This window comes from Bos indicus x Bos taurus, chromosome 25, assembly GCF_003369695.1.
Source record: "Bos indicus x Bos taurus breed Angus x Brahman F1 hybrid chromosome 25, Bos_hybrid_MaternalHap_v2.0, whole genome shotgun sequence".
Lineage (NCBI taxonomy): Eukaryota > Metazoa > Chordata > Mammalia > Artiodactyla > Bovidae > Bos > Bos indicus x Bos taurus.
The window spans coordinates 11,952,175-11,970,670 of record NC_040100.1 but is presented as its reverse complement, the minus strand read 5'-3'; the positions used below and the strand labels follow the sequence as shown (position 1 = coordinate 11,970,670).

The following is an 18,496-nucleotide window of genomic DNA, read 5'->3' as shown; positions in this document are numbered from 1 at the left end:
TGTTGCAGCAGGTTATTTAATCAAACATGAGTTTAGGTGTTGCTGTGAAGGTATTCTGCAGATGTGGTTAAAGTCTACAATTAGTTGACTTTAAATAAAGGAGGTTACCCTCAATAATACAGGTGGGCCTCACCCACTCAGTTGAAGGCCTTAGGAACAAAAACTAAGGTTTCCCAGAAAAGAAAAAAAAACCTGCCTTAAGATTATAGCATCAACTCCTGTCAAGTTTCCAGCCTGCAGCCTGCCCTACAGATTTTGATCTTGCTGGTTCCAACAATCAAGTGACCCAATTCCTTAAAATAAACCTCTTCTCTCTCTCTCACACACACACATATATACACACCCTACCCACCCACCCTCCTATTGGTTCTGTTTCTCTGTAGAACACCAACTCATACAGAGATAGGGAGAAACAGACCCACAGACCAACAGAGATAAAGACGAAGAGAAGAAATAAAGAGAAATAAAAGGAGAGGAGAGAAAAACATAAATTAGGTGGAACTATTTAAAGAGGTAGGGGCTCGCTGTGTAATTACTCTATAATTAATGGATTTGCTCACAGCACTGCCCTAACCAAGTTAACCAACATTCAGAGGCTTTAAAGCAACATTGTTTATAGTTTGATTGCAGTGTCACATAATACATGTTGATCTCAATTCACTACCTACTTGCTTCACTTTGCCACCCGTTACCTGCTTGTTTCATCAAGGCATACTGCTGCATCAAAATTATTTTAAGATATAATTAAGGCTGACTACATTAAAGTAACTTAGTTTTCTAGTAAATTGGCCAGAACTTCCTTTTCAACCCAGCCCCTGGTCTTTACTTAAAAGCCAGGCAAAAATGTTAATCATTAAAATAAAATGTTTAAGAATCCAAAATTGTAAGGGAAAATGAAAAGAAAAACCCTGGCGGTAGTGTAAACACACTCCTAAAATTACTCTCATCTGTTTCAATGAGACTTGTCTGCCCATGAAATTAGTCTTGATTTATATATACATTCTTATCTAAACACAGTCTTATCTAAATACAGTTTATAACCCTCTTTTGTAGTCACTAAAGTTTCTCTTGAGGTATTATATAAAGACATTACAGATAACAGGGATAGAGGGAAAAGTTCTTAAGGATCTCTGACTTACAGTTTTTCCTTTATGGGTCATCATCCTTTTAATTGTACAGAAGCTATATTTGGTTGGCCTGGATTTGCAGCAGAATGGACACCCAGATAGATTTAACTCAGAATCTATCCCCTAGAGTCTCATGTTAGTATGTTTATTATTTCACTTGCAAATCAATTCAATGAATTTAAAGAGTGTTTAGTTTTAGTTTAGTGAATGTTGCTTCCAATTCTATAACAAAATTCCAAAATAAATGAATAAATAAATAAGTAAAACACCATCCATAAATCTTTACTGTGGACCAGGAAGTTTTCTAAGTGCTTTGCATTAACCAACTCATTGCCCCCACTTTACAGATAAGGTCATCAAGGCCAGTGAAGTTGAGAAAGTTGCTCATGGTCACATGATTGACAGGGAGCAGGCTCCAAATCCTGGAACCTTTTCCTTCCTTCCATCAACATACCATCTCTTCACACAGAAACAGAGTGACACAGATCCATTCTGATCTCCAGAAAGGAATTTAAGGAAACGAAATTCACCAGGAAGATCAGCTAGTAATGAATGCTGTGAGGAACTAGCAAAGCTATCATTTGGCTTTAAAGTGACACAGTTGTTAATGATCTCACTGAACTCAAGTTTCTCTGTTTCTCCAAAGGATTGGAAATAAAGATCTATTCATCATCAGTGATAATGATCTAATAAAAACACACACTGAAGTCAAAGTGCATCAAGAAATCACCTGTTAGAGGGCTGCCTGTACAAATGCTTAGTTAGTTAAGAGTTAATCAGTAAAAAGCAAACCATTCAGCACTACACCCACAAGGAATGTTACTTCTCAGGCCTTTCACTCCTTTAACTGAATGGCTGTCTTGCTTAACTGTCCTCTTTGAAGTGATTTATTGAATCATGAAGGCATTAAAATCTATTAGCCTAACACCCACAAAAGTTCAGGGAACAGCATCTGTGTCATAAATAGTAACAAGCAGAGGCTTCTCCCAGATACTACCTACAGATTTACTCCTCAGTCCTGGATTTTGGACAGCTGTGAGATTCTCCTTCGATTCAGTTACTAGCAACTCTTCCTTTCCTCTGCTGTTTTGACCAATTATGGCAGATTGGGAAATATGTTGTCTAGTGGCCTCTTCTTATATCAATATTTGATTGCTCTCCACGTAAAACATGCCATTAAGTTAATCAGAAATTGACACTCGCCCACAAACACCTTTTAAACAGGTCAAATTAAGATAAAAGTCCATGCTTTTTGCCTCTGTGAAACTGGGACACCAAACCAAACATTAATGTCAGCTTACAGATTAAATGTCATTAAAGGCAATTTGTCACCCCCACACATTTATCTCAATCTAATAATTAGCTAAAGGTCAGAGATAAACCTGTGTATCTGAATCCACATTCCCTTTCCTTCAGGATGCAAAGCAAGGCTGAAGGTGGTATGCAAATTTGGGTAATCTTAAATCAACAAGGCAATTTCGAAAAATTCAACAAGGATTAAATACAAGGTGGGGGCGGGGGCAGGGGCGGGCAGTGACCCAAGAAAACGCAGACCCAGGAGCACAGGGAAGAACATGCTGTAAGCCCTTAAGTTCTGGGCATCACAGCTTTATGAAATCACTTTTCCTATCTACTCTACCCCTAACCCATCTCATAGCTTGACCCTTTCCACATTAGTTTACTACAGTCAATGTGTGAAGCACTTCTGTTCTGTCTGCATGCTGCCATGTAGAAAATAAAGTTCTGAGAGTAATGAATTTGGGGTGCCCAGTCTGGAGTAGTGGAAGGGGCCTTTTCAACCCAGTGAGAAAAAAACCTCTTCTCCCTTGCTCCTCCTTCCCTCTCTTTCAGCTTCACACTTCTCAGAACATAACCTTCCAGTTAAGAGAAAATATTTTAAAAGCTGGTTAATTCTGATAGACACAAAATCCAGTTAATTAAAAGAAAAACTTCCAATGGATGACCTTAAGAGAAGCTAGAAACTGTCCTATAGCATTTTCAGTTGGGAAAAAATTCATGAGGGTGGGGACAGAGGGTGCAGGAAAGAAAAAGGGAAGTGGGAACCATGCATGAGAATTCTGGCTAAGATAAAAAGGCACGGACTCTACCCTTTGGAGCCCTCAAGATTCATTCAACAACAACAAAATCTATTCCGATGTGCAAACATACTGTGAATATAATAATAAACTACACATAGTCACTGCCCTCATGAATTAACAGTCTCTCATCTGAGGAGTTAAAACAACAGCTGATTGCTGTAGAATGTTTAAACTGCCAACTTTCAGGAAACTCTAGGCAGCAGATCTTAAGAGATGCCCTTGACCCCTGTGGGGATGCAGGCAAGAATGGAAGTAGGGTTTCTTCAAAAGGCAACTCCACAGTTTTGGTTTCCTGGTATTACATTCCATTAAGTGCCTTTCTAAAACAATGTTTAGTTTCAGTGTGGGAAGAGGTATAAGTGGGTGGCAGGAACCTGACAGAGGTTCTGCGTAGAGGAACGGAATCTCAAGTAGATGACATGTCCTATTTATCAGTGAGTCTCTGTGTTTGGCAAAGAGTAGACTTTCACAAATAATTTTGGAAGAACTGCTCCACAATCAAGTTGAACTAACAGTCTCTTTTACCTTCCTCCTTTATCCATCATGGATATACACTGATCTAGTGTGTGTCCAGTCTGAACATGACCATGAGCTGAAGGAAAATCCAGTGTTAGAACTAAGTGATGGGGTATTCTGGTAAACTGATGAGATTCATCAGGGGAGGAGCTGTTACAGAACCAATGGAATAAGAGATCCAAAATATGTTGCTGTATGCCCCACAAATCACATGAAACCGTTATGTGAATTTTTTATATCAACAAATCATCTGGTAACAATAATACTGACATCCAAAGAACACTCATACATGTCCGGCACTAGTCTAAAAGTTTAACTGTTATGAGCTCATTTAACTGTCTCACCAGCTCTATTAGGCAGGTGGTTTAACTAAATTCATCAAGGTAACAGTGACAGTAACAGAGCCAAGGCTGAACCAACCCAGAAGCTCCAACTTCAGAGTCTGTGTTCAAACCATTACATTACACCTCAACTCTTCTCTTACTAAGAATGTTATTGACCCATCAATGAAAATAAACGTAAATGAAGTTAGGCAAACCAGGGTATAAAAGAAAAGGGGAGGACAACCACAAAAACTATTTTAAAGGTAAGACTTCAGACTTCTTTCTTCTACCATAAGCAACTCACCAAAGCAAGTTGCAAGTAGATCTCATGTCATATTAGAATATACCACAAATTAAGTCAGATTTATTGAGCACTACTTGCTATTTATAAGGAATCTGGTTATGAAAAACTTGGAAAACCAGGATCTCTTTTGCCGAGAAAAGAGTCAATGACATAGAGAAGAGATTTAAACAGAAAAAAAGAAAAAGAAAAATCAGTGAAGTTTCAGCCGCAGCTTGGCTATAATAAGTTATCTTGAACAGTCATTTCTCTTTTATGGTTCTCAGTTTCCTGACTTATAAAATCAAGAGGTTAAAGCAGGTCCCTGGTATACTTTTTAGTCCATATAAGGTACGGTTTTTGTGAAATCCAGATGCTCGCTGATTTTAAGGACGACTAGTCCAGCTGCACTTTATTACACTGAATATGCTTTATTTAATCCCTTCAACTGTGAATGCACAATTCAGCACACAAAGCAAAAAGGAAGATATAAAGGATGGTAGTTACAGAAAAAATTTTAAAAGGATACTATACTGAGAAACTTCATGGACAGCCCCCAAAAGGGGTTAAAAAAACATACACACAAAAACTATTTCCAGATATAGGAACTAAACTGGGAAAGTGATTTGCATTTCTATGGGAGGCTTGATGATGGTTTGATGTGGGGAGGCTGCATGAAACAGAGACCAAGGAACTGAAAAGAACACTGGGGGAAAAAACAAAACCTAGATTCTATGCTCAATCTTCCTTGCAGGCTCTCAGGATGAGTTCTGAAGAGTCAATTAACCTTCTCATTCCTGAATTTATTTCCAAATTGTCCACTTCACCCTTGCAAATAATTCCAAATGTGATCAGTTTTTTAAAAAAATATTTAAAAGAAGAAGAAAAAAAATTACATAACTGAGTGTTTCCCAATTCTCATTCTAAAGACTGCCTTCCGTAGGTACTTCAGCTATGATGGCCAATTTGACTTTACTGGAGAAAAAAAAATCTGGAAATACTTGTATATGAACAGAAAGCCTTCTGTGGTTGAACAGGCCATAGCAGCCCCAGGAGAGATTCTCCATCTAACCCTCTGCAGGGCACAGAACCAGCTCTGAAGCCGATTCGTGGGAATCCTTGTTTGCACAAGTCACGGGCATTCGGCCTTTCGTGAAATGACAGCATGAAGCTCAGAGGAACACCACTGTGCCCTGCAGCTGTGGCCAAGACTGCAATGTTTAAAGGTTACAGTGATTAAGCACTGTGATTAATTTAGTCTCAGCAAAATCAATTCCACTCAACCACAAATCTCTAATTTACATACCGGAGCAAGCTAAACTTGATTCTGATCAATATAATTTGAAATGTATGATAATCTCCCATCCTCCTGTTCCCAACCTCTCCCTCTCCCCATAAAGAAAGGTTTTATTGGGAAATCACAGAAAAATAAAATTTACATTCATTTTGGAAAAGTTAACACGATCTTTGATTTGGCTAAATATTTTATGTCCTTGACGTGGTCATGTATGGATGTGAGAGTTGGACTGTGAAGAAGGCTGAGCACCAAAGAATTGATGCTTTTGAACTGTGGTGTTGGAGAAGGCTCTTGAGAGTCCCTTGGACTGCAAGGAGATCCAACCAGTCCACTCTGAAGGAGATCAGCCCTGGGATTTCTTTGGAAGGAATGATGCTAAAGCTGAAACTCCAGTACTTTGGCCACCTCATGCGAAGAGTTGACTCATCAGAAAAGACTCTGATGCTGGGAGGGATTGGGGGCAGGAGGATAAGGGGACGACAGAGGATGAGATGGCTGAATGGCATCACCGACTCGATGGACGTGAGTTTGAGTGAACTCTGGGAGTTGGTGATGGACAGGGAGGCCTGGCGTGGTGCAATTCATGGGGTCGCAAAGAGTCGGACACGACTGAGCGACTGAACTAAACTGAACTGGCCATGTTTCAAGCAGCGGAATGTACTGAACTTTAACCTAGATTGCTGCATAATGCTAGAGACACAGAAATCTCCTAGAAGTTGAGGCTTTATGTCATTGCCTCAGCAGTCTCTATCATACATACCAGCTCAAAAACACCACCAGACTATGTCATGTTTACTGGTGTATCATACCCATTTCTATAAAAATATCAAAAAGTTTGTCAGTGAAATGTACTTGACATTACTTTCCGTTCTCTCCATGGTGGGGCCACACAATGTGTGAAGAGAAAGGAATGAAAGGACAGAAGCAAGTGAGATTACACCCTGTTTACAGTCCTTCGCTGACCAAGCATCAAGAATTCCCGGCTTCTGTGTGCACTCTTCAGATCAACTTTAGCCCACAAAAGCTACCAGAATGGTTCACTTTATAGTCACCTCTCCATCCCCAAAACCTTCACTAGAACTACCGACCACACAATCCTAATCGTTAAATGAAAAAATATTACTAAAAGGAGGCCGAGGTAATATACAGAAGGAAATATAGAAACTCCACCCCTCAGTCAATTACATGTCACTAAATTAACACAGAATATTTCTGTCAAAGTGATCCTCTTAAAATGAGGATCACTTCCCTCACTTTTGTTTTTAATGTAACAAGTCACCTCTATCCCCGAGAAAACATTTCCTTGACCATTAGAACAACTGTCTATTCTTTCTTCTTTCTTTAATAACTGATTTTAGAGTATGAGTTCTGCTTTTACTTAAAGTCTTTGTATAGTTCTCTTAATATATTGAGATCTGCCTTCCATGCTTCTGAAATTTTTCTCCCAAAAGGAAGCAATCATAACATTCTGAAACCAAGTAGTCCTGTTTCAGCTTCACAGCTGCAATAATTACAAATATGGACATTACTCTGAATTTGAGTTTTGAACAACTGCAGGCAGGGAGATTGAGAATTCAACCCTCTGTGTCTAAACACAAGGCAAAAAATGATGACCAGCTGATGCTGAAAAACATCAATATTTACAGAATAAAATTCAGACAGAACTACAATAGAGACATTTGCCTCAGCCATGGACACTTAACTGCTTTAATAATTTTGCTTAAAAGGAGATACGGGTAATTCATTCGAGAATTAAATTTCATTTTGTTTGGTGTATTGTTCATAGTCAGTGCATATTATTTCTTTGCATGAACTGTGAATCAAGAAGAAAATCCTCTCACAACGTGGATTGTGTCACTTCAACTAATTCTTTTCTTATTGTCCTTGTAAAGCTTCTGGTAAAAGGACTCTGCCATTTATTGAGGAGATTATCATACTATGTTATCTATAGTGGTTACAAATGTGAACTCAGAATTTAGATACATCTGCCCTTAAATTCCAGCTCAGTCACTTAACAGCTGGGAGATTTTGTACAATTATTGAACCTCAACTTTTTGCATCTACATCTTTAAAGGTGGGGATAATGACAGTACCCAGTTCGCTAAATTTTAATGAGGGCTAGGGGATGACAGAGGATGAGATGGCTGGATGACATCACCAACTCGATGGACGTGAGTTTCAGTGAACTCTGGGAGTTGGTGATGGACAGGGAGGCCCGGTGCGCTGCAATTCATGGGGTCGCAAAGAGTCGGACACAACTGAGCGACTGAACTGAACTGAAGCGAGATCATTCCTTCAGTCACAGTATCTGGCTCATGGTGAAGACTGAACAAAATTGTTCACTTCTTACTGTTGACCATTCTTATCAGGCACTATCATGGGAACAGGGGATATAAGGACAAGTTAAGACTGCCTTCTCAGCTGAGACAGCCATATGAGCTCTTGCCTAGGAAAAACACAAATGTAACACAGGACTCTGGGGGGAGTGGGCAGGGGAGAGCAGCCACCAGATTTCATCTCTTCACATTTAAGCCAGTGCTTCTTGGTTACAATAAAGCAGATGAAACTGCTAGCACCACAGAACAGCTGGACACAGAACCCCTAAGAGACGCAGAAGAAACACCGTGTTCATAGTTTTCAATTTCTGATAAAATGGTAACAGTTTAGTCCTGCATAAACTGTGGCTGCCTCAAAAGAAAGACACCACGTAACAGTAAGCGCCTTGTTTGAAAAGTCTTTGTTTGGAGTCGCCTGCAGGAACAAGCCCTGGGAAGCTATCCACAGTGGTTCCACTGCACCAGGTCGATTACCTGCTGGGCAACGTAACCTGAAACTTCCTGTGCCAACGCCACGGCAAGAACACCTACTGAACACGACACTTCAAGCCGGTATCTCCCTACAATCACCTGTCATCTGAAGAGGCACGTATGTCTGTACACAGGTGCAAAGGAAGCAAAAGGCCTTGTGTGTCAGTGAGCACATGAGAGAACTACTGAAAATCTGAGAGCAAGAGGAAATAATAATACAGTACTCAGAAGAAAAGCAAGTGAAACTAAGTTCAGTATTGAGATCTTGATTCATTGAACACATACACTTAGAGAACTGGATGAAATACTGGAGTAGACAATGACACATGAGAAGACCTCGATCATTTCTGAGGAGGCAAGTTTTGTGTTTAAGTTCTCTTTTTTCCACCATCAAAACCATCCCCGGAAAACAAGAGCACAAGAGTTAAGAGGAACGATTTTGCTTGGATATAGGCCTTTCCTTTCTAATCCTCCTAATTAGTTAAGAGCAACGCCTCATTTGGTGCTTCACTGGATTTAAGATGTTTGTCTCTCTAAGCTCCTGTTTAACCTGAGAGCAGAGAGTGGGCTTCAGTTCACAGTCAAGTCTTCCATGGGGAACAATATCTAACTAGAATCTCGTAATACTTTGCTTGTTATTACTTTCATTTTTACAGTTATTGTCTTACAGCAAGTGATACTTGCCATCTGTCTATTACAGAGACATAATATTCTTTTTAAATAAATTTGTTTAGGCAAAAAAGAAAAACCAAAACGAGTTAGTTGGAAAAAATCTGCTGAATAAGTAACTGTAGAGATGAAACTCCAAAATGGCAAGAGCTGAGGAAGACAATAGGGGTCCTTGGCTAATATTGTTATTACTTCATGGCAAATGGATGGGGAAACATGGCAACAGTGACAGACTTTTTTCTTGGGCTTCAAGATTACTGAGGACAGCGACTGCCGTCATAAAATTAAAAGATACTCGCTCCCTGGAAGAAAAGCTACAACAAACCTAGACAGCGTATAAAAAGCAGAGACATCACTTTGTCAACAAAGGTCCATAGTGTGAAAGCTATGGTTTTTCCAGTAGTCATGTACCAATGTGAGAGTTGGACTATAAAGAAAGCTGACTGCTAAAGAATTGATGTTTTCGACCTGTGGTGCTGGAGAAGACTCTTGAGTGTCCCTTGAATAGCAAGGAGATCAAACCAGTCAATCCTAAGGGAAATCAACCCTGAGTACTCATTGGAAGCTCTCATACTTTGGCAATCTGAATGCAAAGAGCTGACTCACTGGAAAAGACCGTGATGCTGGGAAAGACTGAGGGCAGGAGGACAAGGGGGTGAGACAGGATGAGATGGTTGGATGGCATCACTGACTCAAAGCACATGAGTTTGAGCAAACTCCAGGAGATGGTGAAGGACAGGGAATTCTGGTGTGCTGCAGTCCATGAGGTCACAGAGTCAGACAGGACTTAAAAGACAAGAGAAAGAGGAGAAACTGAAAGCTCCCTCCACAGTTCATCCTAACTATGTCCATCTCCCATTCTGCCTTCCATGGGTCAACACTGAGTTTCATTAAGTCAGTTAAATGTGGAAAAGAGGAATACACAGTGAGGTTACTAAAAGAACTATTCAATCCAATAGTTCTTCCTCTACATGGGGGAATGTAGGAGAGCTGGAAGTGATGTTCGCTTTAGCAGAATTCCCAGTTCCCACATTAGAGATCCTTCTCATCTCTGCTGGCTGCTCTCAGTTTAACAGGATATGAATTTCAGGAGACCGGATTTATTTTCCCAAGCCAAGTTAGTCCTCGAGGTTTAGACAGTCAGTAAATTGTTGCCACCAGCTTTAGGAAAGGAAGCAAGTTTTCAGTAACAGAAAGATTAATAAGTCAAGTCACAGAAAGATTAATAATCAAATCATTGTTCACTGCGTCACAGGTAGGTACAGCTGCAAGCCTGTGGCAAAAATAATCTTTCAGTTTCCAGCTGCATCTCCACATTTCTACCCCTTGCTGCACCAAACTTTAAAGAGAACTAAATGCTTCCAGTTTCTTCCAGTAGAGAGTGTTTTCCCTGAAATGAGCTAATGTCTATAAAAAGCAACCATATGGAAATTTCCTGTATAAAATATTTTTTCTCCTAAGTTCTCCATGCCCACAAAACACATACATATACACACAAACCTATTTACCAGCACTTAATTCTCTATAACCCAAGCTCTACAAAATCCTTTTGTTAAACTACCACTTGTTTGATTTTTTTATCCCCATAGCAGAAATACCTTAAATTATAAATACAACTCAGTTATCTGATCTGAAAAACCATCGTCACATAGTGATCATATCAAGAGTTTTCTTTCAATTGAAGTACATGGACAAAAAAATTTTGTCTCAGTGTCAGCGGGGAGTGCTTTCAGATATTAAGCTTAATCTGATCTTCCTGATTGCAAAGGTAAAGGCAAGTCTTCTAACACCATTAATGTACAATTACCTATAAAGGATGCCGACATGACTATCTTCATTGTGCCCCTGGACATTGCCCCTCCCTCCTTAACACTGGGATTGACGCACAAAGGAAAGGAGTGTGGGCATCAAGCTAAGGAACGATCAAGGGAGAAGTGGAAAAGGGGAGGCTGAGGACCAAGTAAAAGCAAGTGAGACAACGAAGGGACGTGAAGACAAAACCAAGTATGCAAAACTCTTAATTTCTGACCTCTCAACACCATAAAGTCCTGTATTTTTACATGACTTGCCCTGGAAAATGGATGTTAAAAATCATTTGTGAGTTAAACAATAAACTGACGTGTCCATAAAGAAGGTCTCTTTGCAGAGGTAAGCAAGGAAATGAGGGTAGAAATGAGGGAGCAGAACAAGGAAGAAGGGAAGTACAAGGAGGAGAAGAGACCTGGTTGACTCCAGCTTTGCTCTGTCCAGATTCACTTCCGCAAGCACGTCGGGTGGAGGCCAATTCCAGAACTCCGCATTATTTCATCCGCCAAAATGGCCGAGTGACCTTTCCATCCTCGGTGCCCCCTTCACTCCCCTGCCAAGCTTTACTTAGTCATGGTTGAAAATAGGGCCCTTGGGAGAAATCTTGCCTTTTCCTAATTTCAGGTCAACATCTAAATAGCCTTTGCTCCTATTAATATTTTAAAGAAATACCTCCAGTAAGATTTACTTAGTAATCTGGCAGATCTTAATATATTAAAAAAAAAAAATTAAGTATGTGTGAAAAATTACTCAAGTAACTAAAGCAAATCTCCTCCATGGCTGTCCAACAATGGCTTTGATCCCTAGAACTGAGCTCGTCCTTATAAACTTTTCCTCCCAATTTCAAAATTTTGTTTCCTGAGCACCACTGAATGGATACATCATGTTTGGAGATTTTGGAGGGTATCCAATTTGGGTATAATTTAAGATCTTTAGATAGAATCAAAAGAAGATTTCAGTGATGCATAACAAACATACTCTGATCCCACCTCAGGACAGTTTAGATAAGGCAAAATCTCAGTGGCTGAAAATAACAAAGGTTTATTTCTCATTCACATTACCTATCTGCTACAAGTCAGTAGAGGTTCTCCTATTCACAGTCATTCAGGAATCCAAGCTGATGGTGTGACTGACATCATGAATATTAACTAACCCTTACAGAAAAGAAAGGAGCTTCACAATGGCACAGAATAAAGAATCTGTCTGCAATGGAGGAGATATAGGAGATGAAAGTTTGATCCCTGGGTCAAGAAGATCCCCTGAAGGAGGAAATGGCAACTCACTCCAGTATTCTTGCCTGGAAAATACCATGTGCAGAGAAGCCTGTGGGCTACATTCCAAAGAGTTGCAAGGAGCTGAGCATGTCTGAGTGACTGAACATACCCACACAGAGGAAAAGAGAATACACACCCAGTAGAGTACACACCCAGAAGTCATGCTCACATTTCATTAGCAAAGTAAGTCATATGGCTTCCCAAAGTTAAAGTGGCCAGAGAAGGCCATGTGACCAGAGCGGAAGACAGAGACAGAAGAGCTGAAATATTTGCAGACAGCCTTAATGACCACCAAAATATGTGGAACTACTCTGAATACAACTGAATATGAAACTTCCAAAATACTAACTATAAACTGAGATGCAAACTTTTTACCCTATTCCATAAGATTACGAAGAAAAGACCGTGATTAGCAATCTGAGGGCAGAAGACAAATTTGACAACTCTGTCTCAAGTGTCATTCACTTTCAACTGACCTAAGACAAATGAAGATTGCTTCTTCTTTTAGTTAAAAATATCCTTCATGACAGATGAAATATACTTTAAAAAATAAAGCTTGCAAATAATACGCCTTTGTTACTTACCATCATATACCACTGAATAGGGAAGACAAGTATCTGTTAGTCCCCAGGGAATAATAAAGACAAAGCCATACATTTGATTAGTACTTTACAGTTGAAAAAAAATATTTTGACAGGTCATTTTAGGTAGGCACCTTAACTACAATTTTTCAATATTTTAAAGGTGAACATGGTAGATATGCAAATCTCTTAAAAAAAAAAAAAAAAACACAGAAAGGCTTGGAACTAACCCAGTCAAAATACCAACTCAGGTCTCAGGAGAGCTAAACTAGAGGCCAGTTCCACAATTTACAAATCCTGTGGCTGAGGGCAAAGACTTTAGTACAAGTCTCATTTTCTTCATATGTAAAGTAGATGAAACACCTTGGACCAAGTTACATCATAGGGTTATCATTAAGATTGAATAAAAAAGTACAACCCACAACACTTTCAGTACTGTAAAACAAGACTCAAAAACAAGGGGGCATCATTTTGATTATAGAAGATCCTTATTACTGGTTGCTGCCCGTACTAATACGTGTGTAAAATCACAGAGGCAAAGGCAAGAGGCAGTTCCTTCTTTAAATAAAATCAAAGTTTTGGGACCACCTAGGTTACTAATAAGGTTACTACTAGGTTATTTGCTGCAATTCAGAGAAAAGAATATAGCCCTCTTGTGTGTCAACCAATGTTATGTCTAATCTCAGTGCTGTAAGCAAATTATTCATTTGCCACAAATTGAGAACTTTCTACAATACTGTAATAAAACACATATTTGGTTTTTGTCATAGTTTCCTGACATAAAGCTTCTAAATGCCTTGGAATTCCTGAGTGATAGGAGTGTCACTTGGGTTTAGTTCTGAGACAACTTCTGCAGATGCCCAAACAGCCTCAGGAGGATGGGAGGCTGGTTGTCAGAAAGACAAGGCATGAGTACAGGGTTGGAACTTTCACCCGTACCTATCCCCACCTCCAATTTAGGGGAAAGGAGGAAAGCTGGAGATCTTCACACCAACTGTCAGCAATTTAACCGATCACACGCATGTACTAAAACCTTCCATAAAATGCCCTCAAACGACAGGGTCCAGGAATTTTGGGGCCGGTGAACACACTGAGGTGCCGGTAGAATGGCCTACCTGGATAGGGTATGGAAGCTCTGCCCTGTTCCTGACTTGTGCAACCCCTGCCCCCGTACCTGTTCCATGCATCGTTTCCGCTTGGCTGTTCCTGAGTTGTATTCTTTATACTAAACTAGTAAGAAAAAATAGCCTAAAACAAATGGTAACAGGTAAAAGAAACAAATATATAATAAGGTACACCACAGAAGAGTGAAATATATAATACAAGGTAATTTTTAAATGGATTCCAAAAACAAACAAAAAAGGATTACCTATCAATAATATAATAAAACCAGGGTCTCACCTCAGGTCATACATTAAAATAAATTCCAGATAGGAACTGAAGAGTTGTCTACAAGTAATAAAACCATAAAATAAAGGAAAATACAAGCTAAAATTGATGATATGTGAGAGGGGTATACAGAAAAAAAATATATGGACATGTACATACTTAAAACAGTCATATAAGTAGTTTGTTCAAAAATAAGAAAGCAAGTAGCAGAAGAAAACATATTTTAAACAAATGAGATGAAGGGTTAACGTGTATGGTAAGTTTTACAAAAAATTTAACTAGCCAATAAAAGCAGTAGGACAGAACAATTTACAGATGAAATACAAATGATCAATATCACATGAAAAATGTCCAATCTTTCTAGTAAGAAAACGAATATGGAAAAAGTGAGTGATCAATCACTTCAAACATCTATAAAGGTAAAGCACATCTGGTGATATCTGAAGGTAGCAAGGCCACAATAAGCAATCTTATGAATGTAGGAAATATGAACTGATTAAAAAAAAAAATCTTACAGGGCTTCCTTGGTGGCTCAGTGGTGAGGAATCTGCCTGCCAATGCAGGAGACACAAGTTCAATCCCTGACCTGGAAAGATCCACCATGCCTCGAAGCTACTAAGCCCTTGAGCCACAACTATTACCGAGCCTGTGCTCCAGATCCCGGGAGCCACAGCGATTGAGTCCACGAGCTCTAGGGCCCGTGCTCCACAACGAGAGAAGCCACCACAACGCGAAGCCTGCACATCGCAACTAGAGAGCAGCCCTCGCTTGCTGCAGCTAGAGGAAACCCAGCACAGCACCCTGCTCCCCCTCCCCCGCCAAGAAACCTGAGGCAATATGTATCAAGTGTCTTAAATATACTCAGACTTTTTAAAGACGGACAAATAGTAAACAGCATGAATTTCAGAGACAAACCATCCAGATTCAAGTCCTGACTTCACCTTACATGCACTTTGTGACCTTGGGCAAGCTACACAGTGTTTTTCTGCCTCCGCTTGACTCATGTCTAAAATATAGATAAATTCATTCTTGCTTTTGGATTAATGGGCTTCCCAAGTGGTACTAGTGGTAAAGAATCTGCCTGCAGTGTAGGAGACCCAGGTTTGGGAAGATCCCCTAGAGAAGGGAATGGCTACCCACTCCAATATTCTGACCTGCGGGATTCCATGGACAGAAGAGCCTGGAGGGCTACAGTACAGAGTCAGACACGACTGAGAGACTTTCATTTTCAATTTCACTTCTAGACTGATATGAGAATTGAAATGTGCAATGCATGTAAAACATGTACTACAGTGACTGCTATATAATAAATGTTGGATGAAATTAGCTATCATCATTACACCACCACTATCACTACCACCAAATCCATCCTAACAAGTGACCAAAGCATTTTGTTCTGGTGAACAAGAGGAATACATATACCATGACCCTGAAGGAAAATCTACAAGGAAATATACCAAAGGTAAGAGTGATCATTCCAGAATTACAGATAATTTTACTTCTTCTATAACAGATTTGTAAGTTTTCTACAAAGAGTATGTTACTTCTTGGAAAAACAGCTATCATTCTGAGGAAAAGAAGGGAGAAGCTCCATACTTGCAGTTGTTATTTTTACTTTGTAATGATAAATACAATAAAATTAAACAAAACCAAAGTTGTTCCCAACGATTATCTCCTCAATGTATCTATTCAGGTATCCTGCATTTCTAAGTTCTGATCCTCACTGAGAAACCCAAGAAAAATATTTAAAGTAATAGGTGTAAAGAGAGCAATTGAAGATAAATATCTAGCCCTCTGAAATGATAGTAAAGTAGACCCTTGAACAATGTATGAATTAGGGGCATCGGCACATTCCCCACCTTCCCCACCCCTAAGCACAAAGTCAAAAATCCAAGTTAACTGTACAGTCTGCCATCCTTATCAGTGGTTCTGCATCCACGGATTTAACCAACCACGGATCATGCAGTACTGTGGTACCTACTTATTAGAAAATATCTGCTTATCGGTAGACCTGCACAATTCCAACTGTGTTGTTCAAGGGTCATCTGTACATCACCTGTGCCCAATTCTACTTAGCTAAAATCTAGGGAGGGAAACAAGGATGTCAGAACTCCTATTCTGGGTTCAGAGTACACAGAAAGCACGATCAGAAATCCCTGGTTCTTACGGAGGCAAAGGTAGAAAAGCTGACTCTCTTCACCTCTTCCCTCTTTTGGAGTGAAACCTCAGAAACAAAAGGGCTGCCCTGGCAGAGGTGAGGTTTCCATAAGGCATCTCCACCAGCCATGAGAGAGCATGCTGTTAAAAGCCTCCACCAGATCCCCTCTGCTTCCTTCAGACTCTGCTAACAGAATAGAGTGGGTGACGGGGGCGTAAAGTGAGTGATCGGGGTACAGGATCATTCTATAGAGGTACCACACAAGCAACCTTCTTTAGAACTGGGGGGAGCATTATCAAAGCTCTTGTACCATCTGTCTGTGGAGGGAAGAGGGAAAAAAATACAACAACAACAGCAGCTGGTGCAAGAAGTAGCAAGATGTTGGTCCTGGAAGTGACAAGATGGGAAATGACAGGAAACAGCTTTTCACTCCTCCAACAGCAAAAGAAGCGTGCAGCCTGTGTTCCAGTGTTTGAAAACCTCCAGATGCTGCCCTCGTCTCACATTTCCATATCTTTGTTCAGACAACATCTGAAAGCCTGCCTTTCTTTTTTTCAAGCACTCTCTTTCTTCGGAGGAACATACAAAGCTATCAAACAACAGGGCTTCTCCCCCTCCTCTCTCCTACAGGCAATGTGGGATGAATTTTAAGTGTCACTGTGGAAGAAAAAAAAAACGTACAAACAGCATCATGTGAGCCTCTGTGAAACTTTTTCCAGTTGTCGATTTCAAGTAATACTTACCATGTGCTCTGGATTCCGTCATTTGGCAGTTAAACTAACATTAGATTTGGAGTAGAACTTCTAAAGAGCTGAGGAGTAAAATCTCTGCGATGATCAGAGTTCAGGGGATGGGGAGGCCCAGGCATCTAACGACCACGTGGAAACAGTGGGAGGTGCTTCCTGAGGCAGGGCACTAAGCACTGCCACATGCGCGCCTTTCTCTAACTTTAAACTCTGGGTTTATGGAGTCAGAAATGTTCTAAATGATACACACACAGCCCAATGTCAGAATTTCAAAGGACTGACATACAAAGTTAATAAAATATTCTCATTTAGCATTATCCCATGTGTTAAAGATACAAAACCAGTTTTCTTAGAACTCTGGAATATGCTCATAAAATATACTAAAAAATTATATTGGGTAAAATTTAACGCTTTATTGGATGTCACAGATCATGTCTGGGCATTGCATCACTTCAGGCTCCATCAGCCTACGTGGTCTTGTGTGTGGTACACAGTGCAAACTCCCCTCTGTTCTCCATCAGGTCAGCTCAACCTTTACAACTCAGGTTGGATTCCATCTCCAGAACGTTTCCCAAAGTTCCCTCTCTGAGAGAGTGAGTCTTTCCCATGAACTCAAACAGTATTCACTGTTCAGTTTACAAGAAATAAAGTAAAATAAATATAGACTGTTCTTGCCATGTGCTGTTTAAACAAAGTCCCAAAATCATTTTTTACTTTTTTAATGGCTCACTATTGCCTACCACAACATGTATATATTTTATTTTGGATTTGACATGCTGTGATCCCAACAGACACACCTGGATCCTTTATCCTCCTGTGTCCCTTCAGTTCAGTTCAGTCGCTCAGTCGTGTCCAACTCTTTGCAACCCCATGGACTGCAGCACACCAGGCCTCCCTGACCATCACCGACTCCTGGAGTTTACCCAAACTCATGTCCATTGAGTCGGTGATGCCATCCAACCATCTCATCCTCTGTCGTCCCCTTCTCCTCCTGCCCTCAATCTTTCCCAGCATCACGGTCTTTTCAAATGAGTCAGCTCTTTGCATCAGGTGGCCAAAATATTGGAGTTTCAGCTTCAACATCAGTCCTTCCAATGAACACCCAGGACTGATCTCCTTTAGGATGGACTGGATGGATCTCCTTGCAGTCCAAGGGACTCTCAAGAGTCGTCTCTAACCCCACAGTTCAAAACCATCAATTTTTCAGTGCTCAGCTTTCTTTACAGTTCAACTTTCACATCCATACATGACTATTGGAAAAACCACAGCCTTGACTAGACGGACTTTTGTTGGCAAAGTAACATCTCTGCTTTTTAATGTTGTCTAGGTTGGTCATAACTTTCCTTCCGAGGAGTAAGCGTCTATCTTCCAAATTGCTGCTGCATGTTCACACTACATATTTTAGGACTCTACAGGCTTTATAC

At 40.1% G+C, this 18,496-nt stretch overlaps 1 protein-coding gene across 1 annotated transcript in view; it reads right to left on the bottom strand.

The window, feature by feature from the left end:
- Nucleotides 1–18,496, bottom strand: part of AUTS2 (AUTS2, activator of transcription and developmental regulator) — a 1,215,803-nt gene that overhangs the window by 787,046 nt on the left and 410,261 nt on the right. The gene's annotated exons all lie outside the window — the stretch shown is intronic.